Source organism: Bombina bombina, chromosome 6 (genome assembly GCF_027579735.1).
Source record: "Bombina bombina isolate aBomBom1 chromosome 6, aBomBom1.pri, whole genome shotgun sequence".
NCBI lineage: Eukaryota > Metazoa > Chordata > Amphibia > Anura > Bombinatoridae > Bombina > Bombina bombina.
The window spans coordinates 302398714-302424093 of NC_069504.1; the positions used below are offsets into that span (position 1 = coordinate 302398714).

Genomic DNA, 25380 nt, shown 5'->3' on the forward strand with positions numbered 1-25380 from the left:
TTGGACTTCCACACAAAAGTATACATTTGTAGAATTTAGACACCTCAGAGTATTTATCTAGAGTTAGTTTGACACATTATTCGTGTTCTCCCCAGGACCTTTTTAGCAGGTGCATCACCAAGCTAATTTGACTAACCCCCTGGCTAAAATTTTCAATTTCTATTGCACAAATTATCAGTAAATACATTTATGTTAAATAAAAATGTGTGTTTTGGATAGCAGAAAATTATATAATATTAAAAAATATGATACTGCCCTCCCCCAGCCAAATCATAATGCCACGCGGCTGGTAAGAAATTATTTGGAGAACAATAAATTATGTTTAACTATTTATCACCAAGGGCAAAAAATAAAATGTAGGGGGGGGGAATAAAAATAAAAACATAATTTATGCTTACCTGATAAATTCCTTTCTTCTGTTGTGTGATCAGTCCACGGGTCATCATTACTTCTGGGATATAACTCCTCCCCAACAGGAAATGCAAGAGGATTCACCCAGCAGAGCTGCATATAGCTCCTCCCCTCTACGTCAGTCCCAGTCATTCGACCAAGAATCAACGAGAAAGGAGTAACCAAGGGTGAAGTGGTGACTGGAGTATAATTTAAAAGATATTTACCTGCCTTAAAACAGGGCGGGCCGTGGACTGATCACACAACAGAAGAAAGGAATTTATCAGGTAAGCATAAATTATGTTTTCTTCTGTTATGTGTGATCAGTCCACGGGTCATCATTACTTCTGGGATACCAATACCAAAGCAAAAGTACACGGATGACGGGAGGGATAGGCAGGCTCATTATACAGAAGGAACCACTGCCTGAAGAACCTTTCTCCCAAAAATAGCCTCCGAAGAAGCAAAAGTGTCAAATTTGTAAAATTTGGAAAAAGTATGAAGCGAAGACCAAGTTGCAGCCTTGCAAATCTGTTCAACAGAGGCCTCATTCTTAAAGGCCCAAGTGGAAGCCACAGCTCTAGTGGAGTGAGCTGTAATTCTTTCAGGAGGCTGCTGTCCAGCAGTCTCATAGGCTAAACGTATTATGCTACGAAGCCAAAAAGATAGAGAGGTAGCAGAAGCTTTTTGACCTCTCCTCTGTCCAGAGTAAACGACAAACAAGGAAGAAGTTTGGCGAAAATCTTTAGTTGCCTGCAAGTAGAACTTGAGGGCACGAACTACATCCAGATTGTGTAAAAGACGTTCCTTCTTTGAAGAAGGATTTGGACACAAGGATGGGACAACAATCTCTTGATTGATGTTCCTGTTAGTGACTACCTTAGGTAAGAACCCAGGTTTAGTACGCAGAACTACCTTGTCTGAGTGAAAAATCAGATAAGGGGAATCACAATGTAAGGCTGATAACTCAGAGACTCTTCGAGCCGAGGAAATAGCCATTAAAAACAGAACTTTCCAAGATAACATCTTTATATCAATGGAATGAAGGGGTTCAAACGGAACACCCTGTAAAACGTTAAGAACTAAGTTTAAACTCCATGGTGGAGCAACAGCTTTAAACACAGGCTTGATCCTAGCTAAAGCCTGACAAAAGGACTGGACGTCTGGATTTTCTGACAGACGTCTGTGTAACAAGATGGACAGAGCTGAAATCTGTCCCTTTAAGGAACTAGCTGATAAACCCTTTTCTAAACCTTCTTGTAGAAAAGACAATATCCTAGCGATCCTAACCTTACTCCAGGAGTAACCTTTGGATTCGCACCAGTATAGGTATTTCCGCCATATTTTATGGTAAATCCTTCTGGTAACAGGCTTCCTAGCCTGAATCAGGGTATCAATAACCGACTCAGAAAAACCACGTTTTGATAAAATCAAGCGTTCAATTTCCAAGCAGTCAGCTTCAGAGAAGTTAGATTTTGATGTTTGAATGGACCCTGTATCAGAAGGTCCTGTCTTAGAGGTAGAGACCAAGGCGGACAGGATGACATGTCCACTAGATCTGCATACCAAGTCCTGCGTGGCCAAGCAGGTGCTATTAGAATTACTGATGCTCTCTCCTGTTTGATTTTGGCAATCAATCGAGGAAGCAGCGGGAAGGGTGGAAACACATAAGCCATCCTGAAGTTCCAAGGTGCTGTCAAAGCATCTATCAGAACTGCTCCCGGATCCCTGGATCTGGACCCGTAGCGAGGAAGTTTGGCGTTCTGGCGAGACGCCATGAGATCTATCTCTGGTTTGCCCCAACGTCGAAGTATTTGGGCAAAGACCTCCGGATGAAGTTCCCACTCCCCCGGATGAAGAGTCTGGCGACTCAAGAAATCCGCCTCCCAGTTCTCCACTCCCGGGATGTGGATTGCTGACAGGTGGCAAGAGTGAGACTCTGCCCAGCGAATTATCTTTGATACTTCCATCATTGCTAGGGAGCTTCTTGTCCCTCCCTGATGGTTGATGTAAGCTACAGTCGTGATGTTGTCCGACTGAAACCTGATGAACCCCCGAGTTATTAACTGGGGCCAAGCCAGAAGGGCATTGAGAACTGCTCTCAATTCCAGAATGTTTATTGGGAGGAGACTCTCCTCCTGATTCCATAGTCCCTGAGCCTTCAGAGAATTCCAGACAGCGCCCCAACCTAGTAGGCTGGCGTCTGTTGTTACAATTGTCCAGTCTGGCCTGCTGAATGGCATCCCCCTGGACAGGTGTGGCCGATGAAGCCACCATAGAAGAGAATTTCTGGTCTCTTGATTCAGATTCAGAGTAGGGGACAAATCTGAGTAATCCCCATTCCACTGACTTAGCATGCATAATTGCAGCGGTCTGAGGTGTAGGCGTGCAAAAGGTACTATGTCCATTGCCGCTACCATTAAGCCGATCACCTCCATGCATTGAGCTACTGACGGGTGTTGAATGGAATGAAGGACGCGGCATGCATTTTGAAGTTTTGTTAACCTGTCTTCTGTCAGGTAAATCTTCATTTCTACAGAATCTATAAGAGTCCCCAAGAACGGAACTCTTGTGAGAGGAAAGAGAGAACTCTTCTTTTCGTTCACTTTCCATCCATGCGACCTTAGAAATGCCAGAACTAACTCTGTATGAGACTTGGCAGTTTGAAAGCTTGAAGCTTGTATTAGAATGTCGTCTAGGTACGGAGCTACCGAAATCCCTCGCGGTCTTAGTACCGCTAGAAGGGCACCCAGAACCTTTGTGAAGATTCTTGGAGCCGTAGCCAATCCGAATGGAAGAGCTACAAACTGGTAGTGCCTGTCTAAGAAGGCAAACCTTAGATACCGGTGATGATCTTTGTGGATCGGTATGTGAAGGTAAGCATCCTTTAAATCCACTGTGGTCATGTACTGACCCTCTTGGATCATGGGTAAGATTGTCCGAATAGTTTCCATTTTGAACGATGGAACTCTTAGGAATTTGTTTAGAGTCTTTAAATCTAAGATTGGCCTGAACGTTCCCTCTTTTTTGGGAACCACAAACAGGTTTGAGTAGAACCCTTGTCCTTGTTCCGACCACGGAACCGGATGGATCACTCCCATTGTTAACAGATCTTGTACGCAGCGTAGAAACGCTTCTTTCTTTATCTGGTTTGTTGACAACCTTGACAGATGAAATCTCCCTCTTGGGGGAGATAATTTGAAGTCTAGAAGGTATCCCTGAGATATGATCTCTAGTGCCCAGGGATCCTGAACATCTCTTGCCCAGGCCTGGGCGAAGAGAGAGAGTCTGCCCCCTACTAGATCCGGTCCCGGATCGGGGGCTCTCGGTTCATGCTGTCTTTGGGGCAGCAGCAGGTTTCCTGGCCTGCTTGCTTTTGTTCCAGGACTGGTTAGGCTTCCAGCCTTGCCTGTAACGAGCAACAGCTCCTTCCTGTTTTGGTGCAGTGGAGGTTGATGCTGCTCCTGTTTTGAAATTCCGAAAGGGACGAAAATTAGACTGTCTAGCCTTAGCTTTGGCCTTGTCTTGAGGTAGGGCGTGGCCCTTACCTCCCGTAATGTCAGCGATAATTTCTTTCAAACCGGGCCCGAATAAGGACTGCCCCTTGAAAGGTATATTAAGTAATTTGGACTTAGAAGTAACATCAGCTGACCAGGATTTTAGCCACAGTGCCCTGCGTGCCTGTATGGCGAATCCTGAGTTCTTAGCCGTAAGTTTGGTTAAATGTACTACGGCCTCCGAAATGAAAGAATTAGCTAGTTTAAGGACTCTAAGCCTGTCCGTAATGTCGTCTAGCGTAGAGGAACTAAGGTTCTCTTCAAGCGACTCAATCCAAAATGCTGCCGCAGCCGTAATCGGCGCGATACATGCAAGGGGTTGTAATATAAAACCTTGTTGAACAAACATTTTCTTAAGGTAACCCTCTAATTTTTTATCCATTGGATCTGAGAAAGCACAGCTATCCTCCACCGGGATAGTGGTACGCTTAGCTAAAGTAGAAACTGCTCCCTCCACCTTGGGGACCGTTTGCCATAAGTCCCGAGTGGTGGCGTCTATTGGAAACATCTTTCTAAATATTGGAGGGGGTGAGAACGGCACACCGGGTCTATCCCACTCCTTAGTAACAATTTCAGTTAGTCTCTTAGGTATAGGAAAAACGTCAGTACTCGCCGGTACCGCAAAGTATTTATCCAACCTACACAGTTTCTCTGGTATTGCAACAGTGTTACAATCGTTGAGAGCTGCTAAGACCTCCCCTAGTAGTACACGGAGGTTCTCCAATTTAAATTTAAAATTTGAAATATCTGAGTCCAATCTGTTTGGATCAGAACCGTCACCCACAGAATGAAGCTCTCCGTCCTCATGCTCTGCGAGCTGTGACGCAGTATCAGACATGGCCCTAGCATTGTCAGCGCACTCTGTTCTCACCCCAGAGTGATCACGCTTGCCTCTTAGTTCAGGTAATTTAGACAAAACTTCAGTCATAACAGTAGCCATATCTTGTAATGTTATCTGTAATGGCCGCCCAGATGTACTAGGCGCCAAAAAATCACGCACCTCCCGGGCGGGAGATGCAGGTACTGTCGCGTGAGGCGAGTTAGTCGGCATAACTCTCCCCTCGCTGTTTGGTGAAATTTGTTCACATTGTACAGATTGACTTTTATTTAAAGTAGCATCAATACAGTTAGTACATAAATTTCTATTGGGCTCCACCTTGGCATTGGAACAAATGACACAGATATCTTCCTCTGAGTCAGACATGTTTAACATACTAGCAAAAAAACTTACAACTTGGTTATAATCTTTTTTAGCAAAAAAACGCACTGTGCCTCAAAGAGGTACTAACGATTAAATGACAGTTGAAATAATGAACTGAAAAACAGTTATTGCATCAAACTTTAAAACAACACAACTTTTAGCAAAGGTTTGTTCCCATTAGTAAAAAACAACACTAATTAAATTTGTACATAAGAAAACAAAACAACGTTTTTTATACACAGTCACTATAAGAATTCTCACAGCTCTGCTGAGAGAATTTACCTCCCTTCAAAGAAGTTTGAAGACCCCTGAGATCTGTCAGAGATGAACCGGATCATGCAGGAAATATAAAAGTAGCTGACTGGAATTTTTTGATGCGTAGCAAAGAGCGCCAAAAACGGCCCCTCCCTCTCCCACACAGCAGTGAAGAGAAACGAAACTGTCACAATTAAAGCAAAAAACTGCCAAGTGGAAAATAATGCCCAAATATTTATTCACACAGTACCTCAGCAATGTAAACGATTCTACATTCCAGCAAAAACGTTTAACATGAGAATAGTTATTAAAAGGATTAGTGACCTTTAACACAGTAGTTCCGGTGAAATACCATCCCCAGAATACTGAAGTGTATACATACATGTCATTTTAACGGTATGGCAGGCTTTTCTCATCAATTCCATTCAGAAAATAAAAACTGCCACATACCTCAATGCAGATTCATCTGCCCGCTGTCCCCTGATCTGAAGCCTTTACCTCCCTCAGATGGTCGAGAACAGCAATATGATCTTAACGACTCCGGTTAAAATCATAGTAAAAAATCTCTGTCAGATTCTTCCTCAAACTCTGCCAGAGAAGTAATAACACGCTCCGGTGCTATTTTAAAATAACAAACTTTTGATTGAAGTCATAAAAACTAAGTATAATCACCATAGTCCTCTCACACATCCTATCTAGTCGTTGGGTGCAAGAGAATGACTGGGACTGACGTAGAGGGGAGGAGCTATATGCAGCTCTGCTGGGTGAATCCTCTTGCATTTCCTGTTGGGGAGGAGTTATATCCCAGAAGTAATGATGACCCGTGGACTGATCACACATAACAGAAGAAACCACCTTTATTAAAATAAATGCAATACTTTTTTTTACTGTACATGTTCACTGGAACAGAACAGGAGGGCACAAGGCAAACTATTGTTAACAATGATATGACATTGTTGACATATGATCACTGTGAATGACCATGAGCCATATTTCTGAGTATCACTGGACTCGAGGCATCTAGTGATTGCCCACAGCGCCTGATAGCAGCATGCATTGCAGCATGCTTGCATCTAGGCTGCTTTTAACATTATACAACCACTGTGACTGGGTGCATGCTATTTTTGAGAGTAACTGTACTGTTGCTGGATAGCCTCAATTGTAGATGATGTCTCTTGTTATAGCGGCACCCCTGATTTCAGCACTAACAAGCATGCAATCATAGAAACACCATGTGTCTGAGATCGCTAGCCTGGTGTGGACCCCATTCTGCTATTTCTGCACTGCCTTATTAGTGAGGTATACAGAAATAGCGCAGTCTCGCCGCTGCAGGTAAGACAGCCACTGTCAGAGCACAAAACAAAGTTACCGTACAGGTTACTTTGAGTGTCATCAAGGGCAACATAAAAAAAATAGCTAAAGGGATATGAAGCCAAAATTTTTCTTTTGTGATTCAGACAAAGTATACCATTTAAAAAAAAAAAAAAAAGTTTCCAATTTACTGCTATTATCAAATTTGCTTTGTTCCCATGATATGCAGTGTTTAAGAGATACCTAGGTAGGCATCCGACGCAGTACATGGCAGGAAATAGTGCTGCCATCTAGTGATCTTGCAAATGGATAGCTTTCTTGCAAAACAGCTGCCATATAGGTCTCTAGTAATGGGCCAGCAACTAAGCACACGGCCCTGCTTTTGCTTTTCAACAAAAGATACCAAGAAAACTAAAATATATTGATAAACAAACATAAAATTATGTTGTTTGAAATTGCATGCTCTATCGGAATCATGAAAGAAACATTTGGCTTTCATATACCTTTAATTTACTGTAGTTGCTATAGGATTAGAAAATAAAGGGCTAAAAATTCTGAAACAGTAACTGTAAGAAAGACTTAACGAAAAAAATTTTAAAAAAAAATCTGCTGCAGTCTTAAAGGGACACTGTACCCAAATGTTTTCTTTTGTAATTCAGAAAGAGCATGCAATTTTAAGCAAATTTCTAATTTACTCCTATTATCATTTTTTCTTCGTTCTCTTGGTATCATTATTTGAAAAAGAAGGCAACTAAGCTTTTTTTGGTTTCAGTACTCTGGACAGCACTTTTATTGGTGGATGGATTTATCCACCAATCAGCAAGGACAACCCAGGTTGTTCACTAAAAATGGGCCGGCATCTAAACTTACATTCTTGCATTTCAAATAAAGATACCAAGAGAATGAAGAAAATTTGATAGTAGGAGTAAATTAGAAAGTTGCTTAAAATTTTGTGCTCAATCTGAATCACAAAAGAAAAAACACAATTTATGCTTACCTGATAAATTTATTTCTCTTGTGGTGTATCCAGTCCACAGATCATCCATTACTTGTGGGATATTCTCATTCCCAACAGGAAGTTGCAAGAGGACACCCACAGCAGAGCTGTAATATAGCTCCTCCCCTAACTGTCATAGCCAGTCATTCGACCGAAAACAAGCCGAGAAAGGAGGAACCATAGGGTGCAGTGGTTACTGTAGTTTAAATTTAAAAATTACCTGCCTTAAAATGACAGGGCGGGCCGTGGACTGGATACACCACAAGAGAAATAAATTTATCAGGTAAGCATAAATTGTGTTTTCTCTTGTAAGGTGTATCCAGTCCACGGATCATCCATTACTTGTGGGATACCAATACCAAAGCTAAAGTACACGGATGAAGGGAGGGACAAGGCAGGTACTTAAATGGAAGGAACCACTGCCTGTAAACCCTTTCTCCCAAAAATATCCTCCGAAGAAGCAAAAGTATCAAATTTGGAAAATTTGGAAAAAGTATGAAGCGAAGACCAAGTCTCCGCCTTGCAAATCTGTTCAACAGAAGCCTAATTTTTAAAGGCCCAAGTGGAAGCCACAGCTCTAGTGGAATGAGCTGTAATCCTTTCAGGAGGCTGCTGTCCAGCAGTCTCATAGGCTAAGCAGATTATGCTTCTTAGCCAAAAAGAAAGAGAGGTTGCCGAAGCCTTTTGACCTCTCCTCCGTCCAGAGTAGACAACAAGCAAAGCAGATGTTTGACGAAAATCTTTAGTAGCTTGTAAGTAAAACTTTAAAGCACGGACCATGTCTAGATTGTGTAACAGACGTTCCTTCTTCGAAGAAGGATTAGGACACAAGGATGGAACAACAATCTCTTGATTGATATTCTTGTTAGATACCACCTTAGGTAAGAACCCAGGTTTGGTACGCAGGACTACCTTATCCGTATGAAAAATCAGATAAGGAGAATCACATTGTAAGGCAGTTAGCTCAGAGACTCTACGAGCCGAGGAAATAGCTACCAAAAACAAAAAAAAAAGAACTTTCCAAGATAAAAGTTTGATATCTATGGAATGAAGAGGTTCAAACGGAACTCCTTGAAGAACCTTAAGAACCAAATTTAAGCTCCATGGGGGAGCAACAGGTTTAAACACAGGCTTGATTCTAACTAAAGCCTGACAAAATGCCTGAACGTCTGGAACATCTGCCAGACGCTTGTGCAAAAGAATAGACAGAGCAGAAATCTGTCCCTTTAAAGAACTAGCTGATAATCCTTTTTCCAAACCTTCTTGGAGAAAAGATAATATCCTGGGAATCCTGACCTTACTCCACGAGTAACCCTTGGATTCACACCAATAAAGATATTTACGCCATATCTTATGTTAAATTTTCCTGGTGACAGGCTTTCGTGCCTGTATTAAGGTATCAATAACTGACTTGGAGAAGCCACGCTTTGATAAAATCAAGCGTTCAATCTCCAGGCAGTCAGCCTCAGAGAAATTAGATTTGGATGGTTGAAAGGACCCTGAAGTAGAAGGTCCTGTCTCAGAGGCAGAGACCATGGTGGAAAGGATGACATGTCCACTAGATCTGCATACCAGGTCCTGCGTGGCCACGCAGGTGCCATCAGAATCACAGATGCTCTCTCCTGCTTGATCTTGGCAATCAGTCGAGGGAGCAGAGGAAACGGTGGAAACACATAAGCCAGGTTGAAAGACCAGGGCGCTGCTAGAGCATCTATCAGTGTTGCCTTGGGATCCCTGGACCTGGATCCGTAACATGGAAGCTTGGCGTTCTGGCGAGATGCCATGAGATCCAGTTCTGGTTTGCCCCAACGATGAATCAGTTGTGCAAAAACCTCCGGATGGAGTTCCCACTCTCCCGGATAAAAAGTCTGACGACTTAGAAAATCCGCCTCCCAGTTCTCTACACCTGGGATATGGAAAGCTGATAGGTGGCAAGAGTGAATCTCTGCCCAGTGAATTATTTTTGAAACTTCTAACATAGCTAGGGAACTTCTTGTTCCCCCTTGATGGTTGATGTAAGCTACAGTCGTGATGTTGTCCGACTGAAATCCGATGTACCTCAGAGTTGCTAACTGAGGCCAAGCCTGAAGAGCATTGAATATCGCTCTTAGTTCCAGAATATTTATTGGAAGGAGAGACTCCTCCTGAGTCCACGATCCCTGAGCCTTCAGGGAATTCCAGATTGCACCCCAACCTAGAAGGCTGGCATCTGTTGTTACAATTGTCCAATCAGGCCTGCGAAAGGTCATACCTTTGGACAGATGGACCCGAGAAGAGAATCCCTGGTCTCTTGGTCCAGATTCAGTTGAGGGGGCAAATCTGTGTAATCCCCGTTCCACTGACTGAGCATGCATAGTTGCAGCGGTCTGAGATGTAAGCGTGCAAACGGCACTATGTCCATTGCCGCTACCATTAAGCCGATTACTTCCATACACTGAGCCACCGAAGGGCACGGAATGGAATGAAGAACCCGGCAGGAATTTAAAAGCTTTGATAACCTGGACTCCGTCAGGTAAATTTTCATTTCTACAGAATCTATCAGAGTCCCTAGAAAGGAAACTCTTGTGGGTGGGGATAGAGAACTCTTTTCCTCGTTCACTTTCCACCCATGCGACCTCAGAAATGCCAGTACTACGTCCGTATGAGACATGGCAATTTGGAAGTTTGACGCCTGTATCAGGATGTCATCTAAATAAAGGGCTACTGCTATGCCCCGCGGCCTTAGGACCGCCAAAAGCGACCCTAGAACCTTTGTAAAGATTCTTGGGGCTGTAGCTAATCCAAAGGGAAGAGCTACAAACTGGTAATGCCTGTCTAGAAAGGCAAACCTGAGAAACCGATGATGATCTTTGTGTATCGGAATGTGAAGATAAGCATCCTTTAGATCCACTGTAGTCATATATTGACCCTCCTGGATCATTAGTAGGATGGTACAAATAGTTTCCATCTTGAATGATGGAACTTTGAGGAATTTGTTTAAGATCTTAAGATCCAAAATTGGTCTGAAGGTTCCCTCTTTTTTGGGAACCACAAACAGATTTGAATAAAACCCCTGTCCCTGTTCCTCCTTTGGAACTGGATGGATCACTCCCATAACTAGGAGGTCTCGTACACAGTGTAAGAATGCCTCTCTCTTTATCTGGTTTGCAGATAATTGTGAAAGGTGAAATCTCCCTTTTGGGGGGGAAGCTTTTAAGTCCAGGAGATATCCCTGGGATATAATTTCCAACACCCAGGGATCCTGGACATCTCTTGCCCACGCCTGGGCGAAGAGCGAGTCTGCCCCCTACTAGATCCGTTACCGGATAGGGGGCCGTTCCTTCATGCTGTCTTAGAGGCAGCAGCAGGCTTTTTGGCCTGCTTACCTTTTTTCCAGGTCTGGATTGGTCTCCAGACTGTCTTGGATTGAGCAAAAGTTCCCTCTTGTTTAGCATTAGAAGACGTTGATGCCGCACCTGCCTTGAAGTTTCGAAAAGCACGAAAATTAGACTGTTTGGCCCTAGATTTGGACCTGTCCTGAGGAAGGGCATGACCTTTTCCTCCAGTGATATCAGCAATAATTACCTTCAAACCTGGCCCGAATATGGTCTGCCCCTTGAAGGGAATGTTAAGTAGCTTAGATTTTGAAGTCACGTCAGCTGACCATGATCTAAGCCATAGCGCTCTGCGCGCCTGTATAGCAAAACCAGAATTCTTAGCCGTTAGTTTAGTCAAATGAACAATGGCATCAGAATAAAAGAATTGGCTAGCTTAAGTGCTCTAAGTTTGCCAAGTATGTCATCCAATGGAGTCTCTACCTGTAAAGCCTCTTCCAGAGACTCAAACCAGTATGCCACAGCAGCAGTGACAGGGGCAATGCATGCAAGGGGCTGTAGGATAAAACCTTGTTGAATAAATATTTTCTTAAGGTAACCTCTAATTTTTTATCCATTGGATCTAAAAAAAATAAAAAAAAAGCCCAAGTGTCCTCGACAGGGATAGTAGAACGCTTTACTAGAGTAGAAACTGATCCCTCCACCTTAGGGACTGTCTGCCATAAGTCCCGTGTGGTGGAGTCTATTGGAAAAAAATTTCTAAAAATAGGAGGGGAAGAGAACGGCACACCTGGTCTATCCCATTCCTTATTAATAATTTCTGTAAACCTTTTAGGTATTTGGAAAAAAAATCAGTACACACCGGCACTGCATAGTATTTATCCAGTCTACACAATTTCTCTGGGACTGCAATGGTATCACAGTCATTCAGAGCAGCTAAAACCTCCCTCCCTAAGCAACACGCGGAGGTGATCAAGCTTAAATTTAAATGCAGAAATATTAGAATCAGGTATCTTTCCTGAGTCATTAACATCACCCACTGACTGAAGCTCTCTTTCCTCAGCTTCTGCATATTGTGAGGCAGTATCAGACATGGTGCTTAAAGCGTCAGTATGCTCTGCATTTTGTCTCACCCCAGAGCCATCTCGCTTACCTCTAAGTTCAGGTAGTCTGGCTAATACCGCTGACAGTGTATTATCCATGACTGCCGCCATGTCTTGTAAAGTAAACGCTATGGGCGCCCTAGATGTACTTGGCGCCATTTGAGCGTGAGTCCCTTAAGCGGGAGTCAAAGGGTCTGACACGTGGGGAAAGTTAGACGGCATAACTTCCCCCTCGTCAGATTCCTCTGGTGATAATTTTTTTAAAGACAGAAAATGATCTTTATTGCATAAAATGAAATCAGTACATTTGGTACACATTCTAAGAGGGGGTTCCACCATGGCTTTTAATCATAATAAACAAGGAGTTTCTTCTATGTCAGACATGTTTATACAGACTAGCAAGCTTGGAAAACACTTTAAATCAAGTTAACAAGCAAATATAAAAAACGGTACTGTGCCTTTAAGAGAAACACATTTTGTTAGAATTTGAAAAACAGTGAAAAAAATGCAGTAAATCAAACAAAATTTTTACAGTGTGTATAATAGGCTAACAGAGCATTGCACCCACTTGCAAATGGATGATTAACCCCTTAGTTCAAAAAACGGATCAAAAAAACGAAATAGACGTTTTTTTAACAGTCACAACCAACTGCCACAGCAAGCTGTGGCCCTACCTTCCCCAATAAACGACTTTGGAAAGCCTTTGGGCACTTTAGAGATGTCCTATAGCATTCAGAGGGCCTTTGAGGGAAGCTGGATGTCACAGTTTGTAATTTTAACTGCACCAACTGTAACTTTTTATACTACAACAGTGGAAAGCCTCAGGTTTCTATTTAAAATTTAAGACAGCCATGTGGAAAAAACTAGGCCCCAATAAAGTTTTATCACCAAAGCATATATAAAAACGATTAAACATGCCAGCAAACGTTTTATATTGCAATATCATAAGGGTATTACCCCTGGGAGTAAGCATGATACCAGTCGTTATTAAATCACTGTATTCAGGCTTAACTTACATTAATCCGGTATCAGCAGCATTTTCTAGTGTTTTCCATCTCTAGAAAAAATTATAACTGCACATACCTGATAGCAGAATAAACTGCACGCTATTCTCTCGCTGAAGTTACCTCATCTGTGTAATCCCCTCAGACATATGTGAGAACAGCAATGGATCTTCGTTACAACCTGCTAAGATCATAGAAACCTCAGGCAGATTCTTCTTCTATTTACTGCCTGAGATAAAATAGCACAACTCCGGTACTATTTAAAAATAACAAACTTTTGATTGAAGAAAATAAACTAGCTATATTTAACCACTCTCTCCTACAACGTCCTTTCTAGTTGAGAGTTGCAAGAGAATGACTGGCTATGACAGTTAGGGGAGGAGCTATATTACAGCTCTGCTGTGGGTGTCCTCTTGCAACTTCCTGTTGGGAATGAGAATATCCCACAAGTAATGGATGATCCGTGGACTGAATACACCTTACAAGAGAAATTTTGGGTACAGTGTTCCTTTAACCCCTTAATGACCGGACCATTTTTCAATTTTCTTACCCTTAATGACAATGGCTATTTTTACATTTCTGCAGTGTTTGCGTTTAGCTGTAATTTTCCACTTACTCGTTTACTGTACCCACACATATTATATACCGTTTTTCTCGTCATTAAATGGACTTTCTAAAGATACCATTATTTTCATCATATCTTATAATTTACTAAAAAAAATTATAAAATATGAGGAAAAAATGGAAAAAACACACTTTTTCCAACTTTGACCCCCAAAATCTGTTACACATCTACAATCACTAAAAAACACCCATGCTAAATAGTTTATAAATTTTGTCCTGAGTTTAGAAATACCCAATGTTTACACGTTCTTTGCTTTTTTTTTCAATTTATGGGGCAATAAATACAAGTAGCACTTTACTATTTCCAAACCACTTTTTTTCAAAATTAGCGCTAGTTACTTTGGAACCCTGATATCTGTCAGGAATACCTGAATATCCCTTGACATGTATATATTTTGTTTTAGAAGACATCCCAAAGTATTGATCTAGGCCAATTTTGGTATATTTCCTGCCACCATTTCACCGCCAATTGCGAAAAAAAAAAAAAAAAAAAAGTTCACTTTTTCACAAATTTTGTCACAAACTTTAGGTTTCCCACTGAAATTATTTACAAACAGCTTCTGCAATTATGGCACAAATGGTTGTAAATGCTTCTCTGGGACCCCCTTTTCAGAAATAACAGACTTATATGGCTTTGTGGTTGCTTTTTGGTAATTAGAAGGCCGCTAAATGCAGCTGCGCACCACACGTGTTTTATGCCCAGGAGTGAAGGGGTTAATTAGGGAGCTTGTAGGGTTAATTTTAGCTTTAGTGTAGTAGACAACCCCAAGTATTGATCTAGGCCCATTTTGGTATATTTTATGCCACCATTTCACCGCCAAATGCGAGCAAATAAAAAAAAAAAAAAAAAACTTTACATTTTTCACAATTTTAGGTTTCTCACTGAAATTCTTTACAAACAGCTTGTGCTATTATGGCAGAAATTGTTGTAAAAGCTTCTCTGGGATCCCCTTTGTTCAGAAATAGCAGATTTATATGGCTTTGGCGTTGCTTTTTGGTAATTAGAAGGCCGCTAAATGCTGCTGCGCACCACACGTGAATTATGCCCAGCAGTGAAGGGGTTAAATTAGGTAGCTTGTAGGGTTAATTTTAGAGATCAGCCTCCCACCTGACACATCCCACCCCCTGATCCCTCCCAAACAGCTCTCTTCCCTCCCCCACCCCACAATTGTTCCCGCCATCTTAAGTACTGGCAGGAAGAAGGGAAGGGTTCCCTACTCTACAGACAGGATTTTAATAGGAGTGAGGGAGGGATGGGTCCACTACACTGCAGCAAAGGAAATTACATGAAAGTTTGGTGTGGGGGGGGGGTCTCTTTACTACGGAAAACATTTTTTATTTATAAATAAATACATAAAAAAAAAAAAAAAAAAAAAGAGAAAGAAAGAAAGAAAGAAAGAAAGAAATGTATGTAAACTGGGTACTGCCAGACAGCTACCAGTACCGAAGACAGCAGAAACCATTGAGAGTGGGAGGGTTAGAGAGCTGTTTGTGAATAATCAGGGAGGTGGGAGGCTAAGGGGGTATCCTACACACATACAGATAGATATAGATAGATAGATATAGCCCTAAAACCTCATACTGGCAGAATGGCAGGCAGTACCAAAGATGGTGATGGGGCGCAAGAGAGCACTTAGGGAGGGATCAGGAAGGTGGAAGAAAAATTCCTACATTACAATACCATTACCTTTACAAGCTAACTAATTTACCCCTTCAATATCGGAAATTTCAGAAGTGTGCTGCAATTAGCGGCCTAACTACCAAAAAACAATGACAAAGCCATACATGTCTTCTATTTCTGAACAAAAGGGAAACCCACAGTTTGTAAAAAAAAAAAAAAAAAATTATTATTTGATCTCATTTGGCAGCGAAATGGTGACATGGAATATACCAAAATGGGCCTAGATCAATAACTTGGGTTGTCTACTAAAAAATATAAATAGATTTGATAGGTAAATCTAAAAAAAACAAGACTTAATTTCTGTTTAAATTGAGAGATATTAAAAAATGCTTAACATTTTACTGTATAGTATTTTGGGCAAGATTTTCTGTGAAATTTCTAGGGCTAAATGAAAATAAATCCCAACATTTTTGCATGGATTTAAATACAGCATGCAATTTTAAACCGCTTTCCAATTAACTTTTATTATCTAAATTGCTTCATTCTTTTGGCATCCTTTGTTGAAAAGCATACCTAGGTTGGCTCAGGAGCAGCAATGCACTACTCGGAGCTAGCTGGTGATTAATAGCTGCACATGTATGTCTCTTGTCATTCACTCACCAAATATGTTCAGCTAGCTCCCAGTAGTGCATTGCTGCCCCTACAGCAACAAAGGATACTAAGAGAATCAAGACTATGTCAGAACACAAATAAATTGGAAAGTTGTCTAAAACTGTATGCTCTATCTGAATCAAAGAACACACTTCTCTCTCTATGTATACATACAATATGTATATACAGTATCTCACAAAAGTGAGTACACCCCTCACATTTTTGTAAATATTTTATTATAGCTTTTCATATGACAACACTGAAGAAATTACACTTTGCTACAATGTAAAGTAGTGAGTGTACAGCCTGAATAACAGTGTAAATGTAATGTCCCCTCAAAACAACAACACACAGCCATTAATGTCTAAATCGTTAACAAAAGTGAGTACACCCCTTAGTGGAAATGTCCAAATTGGGCCCAATTAGCCATTTTCCCTCCCCGGTGTCATGTGACTCATTAGTGTTACAAGATCTCAGGTGTGAATGGGGAGCAGGTGTGTTAAATTTGGTGTTATCACTCACACTGGTCACTGGAAGTTCAACATGGCACCACATGGCAAAGAACTCTGAGGATCTGAAGAAAATAAAAAGAACTGTTGCTCTACATAAAGATGGCCTAGGCTATAAAAAGCTTGTTCTGTGGTCCGATGACCCCAAGATTAACTTATTTGGTTCAGATGGTGTCAAAAGTGTGTGGTGGCAACCAGGTGAGAAGTACAAAGACAAGTGTGTCTTGCCTACAGTCAAGCATGGTGGTGGGTGTGTCATGGTCTGGGCCTGCATGAGTGCTGCCGGTAATGGGGAGCTACAGTTAATTGAGGAAACCATGAATGCCAACATGTACTGTGACATACTGAAGCAGATCATGATCCCCTCCCTTCAGAGACTGGGCCGCAGGGCAGTATTTCAAAATGATAACGAACCCAAACACACCTCCAAGACGACCACTGCCTTGCTAAGGAAGCTGAGGGTACAGGTGATGGACTGGCCAAGCATGTCTCCAGACCTAAACCCTATTGAGCATCTGTGGGGTATCCTAAAGTGGAAGGTGGGGGAGCGGAAGGTCTCTAACATCCACCAGCTCTGTGATATCATCATGGAAGAGAACTCCAGTGGCAACCTGTGAAGCTCTGGTGAACTTAGGGGTGTACTTACTTTTGTTGCCAATGGTTTAGACATTAGAGAGAAATATATAAATATATATATATATATATATATATATATATATATATATATATATATATATATATATATATATATATATATATATATATATATATATATACACACACACACAATGTATAACCTGTATCATGACATGTAAATATTGCCTAAAAACACACACACACTATATATTAAAGGGACATAAAACCAATTGTGATAGAGACAAAATATATGTAAAGGCAAAAAAAATGAAGGCAGGCACTGCAGGTTAGGCTTAATATAAAAACGTACCTTTATTAGAACAAAGTTAAAACAGGCTGGGTTCCCAGACAGAGGACAGACACTAGGACATGGACAGTCTCACGTGTTTCGCGCCCCCTAGTGATGCTTATTCATGAGTCTATGAATAAGCGCCACTAGGGGGCGCGAAACGCGTCAGACTGTCCATGTCCTAGTGTCTGTCCTCTGTCTGGGAACCCAGCCTGTTTTAACTTTGTTCTAATAAAGGTACGTTTTTATATTAAGCCTAACCTGCAGTGCCTGCCTTCATTTTTTCGCCTTGGGATATTCACGGCTTGATCCGCCGCTATGCTACGGCACTCCAAGTCACAGAGGTAGCAGATTGCTCTTTTGGATTTATTATCCCCTAGTATGCATGGACTTTTGGTTTGACCGTGTTCCGGACACCCCTGTCTTCTGTACAAAATATATGTACTTAAATTACTTTACCTGCAAATTTATAATGCAGTGCCTCGCCATTCTACAGCTCTAACACCCCCCCCCCCCACAACACATTTCCTTCTATGGCTGCATCTATATCTACCTTTGTATTGGTAGAATGCAGAAGTACACACTCATCTGCTGGAGCATGCCTAGAAGCAAATAAGCTGCTGTGAACTTAGTTGAAATACAATGCCTGTATTTCTGATGCTAAACACTGATAGGGGGGTGGATCAGACTTCTCCAGACAGCATGGCTATGTAAGTAATTTTGCAATATATTTAAAATACTTGATAGCCATTTTCATAAAAAAAAAAAAAAAAAAAAAAAAAAAAATGTATGCAAACTATTTTTATTTAATTAGCCCTTTTAGGATATGCACAGATCTCAACATGTTTTATGGCAGTTTAACAGTTAATATTTAAATGTGTGTGTATACGACACCCATAGGTATCTTGGGGACAATAAACCAGGCCCTGCCCCTGGGGTCAGTAATGCAAAAATGATCTGCTGCAACAAATTAGAGCATATTATTTGAATGTTCAAATTTCCCTTTAAAAGGGACATGAAACCCAAATGTTTTCTTTCACGATTTAGATAGAGAATACAATTTTAAACATTACAATTTACTTATATTCTCTCATTTGCTTCATTCTTTAGGTATCATTTGCTGAAGAAAAAGCAATACACATGGGTGAGCCAATCACACAAGGCTTCTATGTGCAGCCACCAATCAGAAGCTAATGATCCTATTTAGATATGCTTTTCAACAAAGGATATAAAGAATATTAAGCAAATTAGATAATAGGAGTAACTTGAAGTTGTTTCAAATTTCATGTTCTTTCTAAATCATGAAAGAAAGAAAAAATGGGTTTCAAGTCCCTTTAAATATTGCAGGCATCATGTGACTAGTGTGACAGCAAAGAATGTCACTGAAGTATTTTTATGTCCAATTTAAGGGGACAGTCTAGTCAAAATGAACAATTTTCATGATTCAAATATGGCATGCAATGTTAAACAACTTTCCAATTTACTTATATTATCAAAATTGCTTTGTTTTCTTGGTATTCTTAGCTGAAAGTTAAATCTAGGTAGGCTCATATGCTAATTTCTAAGCCCTTGAAGGCCACCTCTTATCTCAGTGCATTTGGACAGATGATTTTCACAGCTATAAAGCACTAGTTCATGTGTGCCATATAGATAACATTGTGGATTTACCTATTAGTCAGCACTGATTGGCTAAAGATAAGGGGGCAGTCAGAAGATGTTTAGATACAGGGTAATCACAGAGGTAAAAAGTATATTATTATAACTGTGTTAGTTATGCAAAACTGGGGAATGGGTAATAAAGGGATTATCTATCTTTTAAAACAATAACAATTCTGGAGTAGACTGTCCCTTTAAATGCAGAGGAATCAGATGGCTCTTGTTTTACATCCATATCATTATAATATATTTCTTGATATTATAAAATTTGTCTATTTATCTTACCAAAGAAAACATAAAATTCCTGGGGTTTGGTTCTGAGCTTTGAAGGCCATAAGAGATTTTACTCTTAGGGATCCAAATATCTAAATAAACCCTCACAAATACCAATGAACCAAAACTAATCTTCAAATTGAATGTCCCTGCATTACATGAGTGCAGAGTGTCAAAATAATTAGTGTCGAGGGGGGCGGAGCCAACTTTGAAGCCAAACAGTCGCATCTCTCAGCAGCTCCCACCACACTTTCTACAAAAGTTAAATCTAGTGACTGTTTGTGGCCATCTACCTTACTAAATAGCTGCTAGTGTTGGTCTAACTGAACAGCTGTTCTCGACAGCTACTTTTAATGGGAGCAGAGCCTCATATATAGACTTCATATACCCTGATGCGTTCTCCTCTTGCTGCGTAGACTACAGCAGCCATCTTGCGGCCCAGCCAGCACCTTTTGCTGAGAGCAGATCTAAGAGATTCTATCTTTCACCTCTATTTTGGGAGACCGCTTCCCTCTCTCACCATGGGGGATGCTGAGCTCATATTGGAGCAAATGCATGCATTTTTAGAGGCATGCAGAGATGTGTTCGGATGCCAGCCTGAAAAGAAATATCAGCAACCAGAGGTGACACTCTTACCCCACGCCGCCTACTCTGCCATGCCTGATCCCGTAGGTGGAGGAAATTTGGAACAGCAGCATACACCTCCTGAGAAACATCAGCCCATGTGGGTTGTCAGACCAGCTTGGGACTCACCCGATGCAGCAGCATGTGAAATGAAGGTGAAATGGCTGATGTCCTATAGCAGGGCTTGTAATGGGTACAGGAAACTAACACCGGTATGGCCATTCCGACCCGATGTCGCAGCAACTCGCAGAGGCTCTTACCTGCTACAAGCAGAAGTGTTCCCCCACTCGGAAAGTCTAGCCCGGTATGGCCCATGTCTCGAGAGATGGAACTTTAACCTTCAGCTCATACCTAGTGCAACGCAGCGAGTTGGAGTGGGGTAGAGACTTTTTTTGTGAAGCGAATGGCTCAGTGAACTCTAGCGCTAACACATATTGCATATGCCTTATTGCCTACTCCATGTTGATCTAATCTCTGGACATATCGCCACAACGTTAAGTTTACCTTTAATCCATGCCTACATTTACATTATGTATATGTCTTGTTTATTATTGAGCAATGTATGTTTAACCATGTTCTTAATCTAGTATGGGTAGGTGATGGTGCTGTTTATTTTGTATTGGTATATTTTTATATCTGTATCCCTCACTCCACTTGGAGCAGCCATTTGGGAGCCGGTTTAGTTAATTTACCTTATATTGCTCCACTAACACAAATTATTTAAATCATTTATGTTATTCTACACCATAATTTGAAATTTCAATTTTTACACTTTTGATGGCTGATACAACTACATCTTTCTACCACTGGAGGGGAGTAGAGATTCGTTTTTGCTTTCATTACAGCCTATTTTTTACCTAAGCTTGACCTAGATTATATATCACTTGGGACTACTTTAAGATGTCTAACAATGTATATATTGAGTTACCCTTTGCAGTTTACTCACTTATTTATATACATACAGGTCATAGCCAGTTTGCTATTTATCTTTCTTTGCTACCTCCTACTGATCAAAAAGACACAATGCTATTAGTAGAAGACTGATGATTATTCCTGCCTATACTACCTACCTTAAGCTCTGAGCTCTCATCAGTTCATATGGTGCTGTATCGTGCTAAATGTGTTTGATATTTATTTTAGTTTCTGTTTCATCACATATGTTGAGACCTCACTATAGCGGAGAAACCTCCTCAGCTGTATTAAACCCAGTCTAAATTAGGGGCCTAAAGTTTAACACCCTAAATATTCTCACCGCAAACCTACTTAGTTTGTGCCCAATCTATAGCTTAAATTTGCTTATGTATTGCATCTCTGTCAGCTAGAACTTGAGGCTCTAACTCCCATACATCTGTGTACATATTAGGTTATATTGCACTAATGTGTATAGAATTGAAATTATTGTTATATTTGTACAGATACTCCTGTCATGCCTGTATTTTTACTACTTAATGTTAGAATGGTTATCTGACTAGCGCATCGCTAACCATTATTAGACATAATATACATATTGGTGTGTACTTGGAGCCATATTTAATAGTGTACTGAAGGTGTACCTCTCCCTCTTTTATAATTATGCCCTTAGGAGCTTCCACACTTAGGTTCACAGGTTATTGAGTTTGTGCTTGGTTTTACACTCATAGTATAAGGGGATGGAAGATGCCTAGTTTAATGTATATGATGCAATTTAGGATATCCTTATCTAGATAACGTTAGACTGCAGCTATGGTCTCACTTAAAATCTACCAACCTTTCCTAATTTATAGTTTAGTGAGCATACACTTGAGGTGCAACACTTTTTATTATACCACTAAAAGACTGACACTAAAATTTCCGAAGAGTGCATACCTAACACCTTACTGCTACATCTTGTCTTGGGTTCTTACTGGGTATAGGGCCCATGCCCAGGAGATGGGACTTAAGGCAATTGATTTACAGAAATGCAGCTCTTTTTAGTCCAGCAGATTGGACGCGCTTGCACCCAGGACTCTGGTTCAGTCAGTCTTAAAAATAAAAATACATGTGGCACTCTCTAGCCCCCACCTATAGTATTATCTGTACACTATTCTACTACCCTATACATTTATTATAGACCTGTATCCATAGATATATATTTATAAAAGGGTAAGACACATATAGGACTATTTTATATCTTGTTACATTGCATAGCATCACCATGTCAGTCTCCATAGGTTTTAATCTTCTACCCTACTTGTACTATTAAGAACTTTGAGGAGCTCACTCTACATGTGGAATCCTAGCAGTTAAGTGTTGTTTACATAGTAGCCATTGATCTTATAGTTGCCAACATATAACGTAAACCCTTGAGGGATTTATAGAGTTATTGTTTTTGTATATGCTGAATGAATGTTCTCTATTATCACTGTTATACCACTTTAAAGTATTATGCTTGCAGCCATTTATTACCCTATCACAACACAACATCGACAACTTTATGATTTAGGTTTCACACTAATCTCTACCCACATATGTCTGCTGCTTTATAATTACAAGCTCCCCTCTGTTTCAGATATGTTTTAACTACTATATTTGCAAATTGCTAAGCAGTCACGGCAATTAAGTGACACCTACATATTGTCCATATTTATGCTTAATAAATTGGCATTTGACACATCTCTGTATTTCTGGCTTCTTGCATGTTGGACTTGGCTGGCACCTGCTGAGGTCCTTGATTCACATAGTTAAGCCCAACTTGTTTCGTCAGGCTTTAGTTATATTCCCCTGCTACAAGTAGTCTCCTTTACCTTATCTTGACACATAAAGTTAGCTTTACCTTACATCTTGGGATATTTGTCTAGTGTAGGCTGGTCCTGCACACTTGTGGTTCATGCCGCCTGCCATGTTTACACATAACCTCCTCCCCCCGCACCCCATAATGTACCTCCTAGTTCAGGAGTGCTAACTATGCGGCTTATCTACCCTGTGCCGCACTTCTATTAATCCTAATACTACCCACAAATAGAGTTAAAGTTTTTGCTTCTATCAATCCTAATACTACCTACAAATAGAGTTAAAGTTTGTGCTTCTATCAATCCTAATTCTACCTACAAATAGAGTTAAAGTTTGTGCTCCTATCAATCCTAATACTACCTACAAATAGAGTTAAAGTTCTTGGACCCAAACTTATTGTTCCTTACTACACTATATTCCCCTAAATGCAACATACCCACATATTATATTATAATATCTATCTATAATACTTATAACTCTACCTATAACCAATATAAAAAATGAAAAATGAGGCTGGTTTGAGGCCCAAAAGTGGTCTCTCTTATTTTATATTAGCCTTCGGAAGTTGTTTTATTTTGCTTATGCTTGAGGTCCTGGAGAGGCCTCTGGAGTTCATTAGAAGGTTTACGTTTGAATTGGCAAATCACATCTGTAATCTAGCGTTGGTCACTAATGCTTGTTCTCCCTCCTAGATTGTTTGTATACACTCAACATTGTAATGTATTTGGCATGCTTTATAATGACAACCTGTGCATACTGTATTCTCTTCTTTTATTGTGATTTGCTTTTTGAAACCTCAATAAAAAAAATATTTAAAAAAAAAAAAAAAAAAATTAGTGTCAAGTATGGATGTCTGGATATTTTTTTTTTCCAGGAGGGGGATAGAGAAACAAAATGAATGTATGTCACAGCTACACTGTTATATGAACATATTCATCTTACTCATCTGTATAGCGATTTATCTATGCGCACAACTTCTTATAGTTACATCAACACACACAAATACATGTATTTTAATTCAATTTAGTCAAAAACACAGTTTGGTATTGTTAAAGGACCAGTCAACACAGTAGATTTGCATAATCAACAAATTCAAGATAAGACAATGCAATAGCACTTAGTCTGAACTTAAAATAATTAGTAGATTTTTTTTTCTGACAATTTTAAGTTATGTCTTTTTCCACTCCCCCTGTACCATGTGACAGCCATCAGCCAATCACAAATGCATACACGTACCATGTGACAGCCATCAGCCATTCACAAATGCATACACGTACCATGTGACAGCCATCAGCCATTCACAAATGCATACACACTTATTCTTGCACATGCTCAGTAGGAGCTGGTGACTCAAAAAGCTTAAATATAAAAAGACTGTGCATATTTATTTAATGGAAGTAAATTGGAAAGTTGTTTAAAATGGCATGCTCTATCTGATTAATGAAAGTTTAATTTTGATTGAGTGTCCCTTTAAACAGTAGTGGGTCTGCCTTAGAATTAACACTTTGGCATACTTAAAGTTTTTCTAAGGGTTGTAGAGTGCCCGCATGAATGTGTTTTTAGGTTCTTTTTTTTAGGGAACCGATTCTGTGACATTTGACAAAGGTGTAAGATTACACCGAAACGTTATGTCTGTTTTATTGATGAAATGAAACACTATATTTTATGAAGACCAGCGACTGCCTCTTTTGATGGGACTTTGAATTTACTTTTTGAGTGCACCCCGGCAGCTGAAACAATTGTGAGACTGTACTTATAGGACCAGTCAACACAGTAGATTTGCATAATCCACAAATGCATGATAAGAAGACAATGCAATAGCACTTAGTCTAAACTTCAAATGAGTAGTAGATTTATGTTAAATAAATTGCAAAGTTATGTCTATTTCCACTCCCCCTGTATCATGTGACAGCCATCAGCCAATCACAAATGCATATACGTATATGCGGTGAATTCTTGCACATGCTCAGTAGGAGTTGATGACTCAAAAAGTGTAAATATAAAAAGATTGTGCACATTTTGTTAATGGAAGTACATTGGAAAGCTGTTTAAAATTGCATGCTCTATCTGAATCATGAAGTTTAAAGGGACAGTCAAGTCCAAAAAAAACTCTCAAATAGGGCATGCAATTTTAAACAACTTTCCAATTTACTTTTATCACCAATTTTGCTTTGTTCTCTTGGTATTCTTAGTTGAAAGCTAAAACTAGGAGGTTCATATGCTAATTTCTTAGACCTTGAAGACTGCCTCTAATCTGAATACATTTTGACCACTAGAGGGCATTAGTTCACATGTTTCATATAGATAACATTGAGCTCATGCACGTAAAATGACCTAGGACTGAGCACTGATTGGCTAAACTGCATGTCTGTCAAAAGAACTGAAATAAGGGGGCAGTCAGCAGAAGCTTAGATACAAGGTAATCACAGAGGTAAAAAGTATATTAATATAACTGTTGATTATGCAAAACTGGGGAATGGGTAATAAAGGGGATTATCTTTCTTTTTAAACAACAAAAATTCTGGTGTTGAGTGTCCCTTTAATCTTCTTTGGGAGTTTAATTACATACATATACACTATGTGCACATACCTTGTGCACTATAATACAGCAGTATTT

The 25380-nt window shown here is 40.2% G+C and overlaps 1 protein-coding gene across 1 annotated transcript in view; it reads right to left on the reverse strand.

Moving 5' to 3' along the window:
* The window catches only part of TMTC3 (transmembrane O-mannosyltransferase targeting cadherins 3), a 405658-nt gene that overhangs the window by 371554 nt on the left and 8724 nt on the right, over positions 1-25380 (reverse strand). The gene's annotated exons all lie outside the window — the stretch shown is intronic.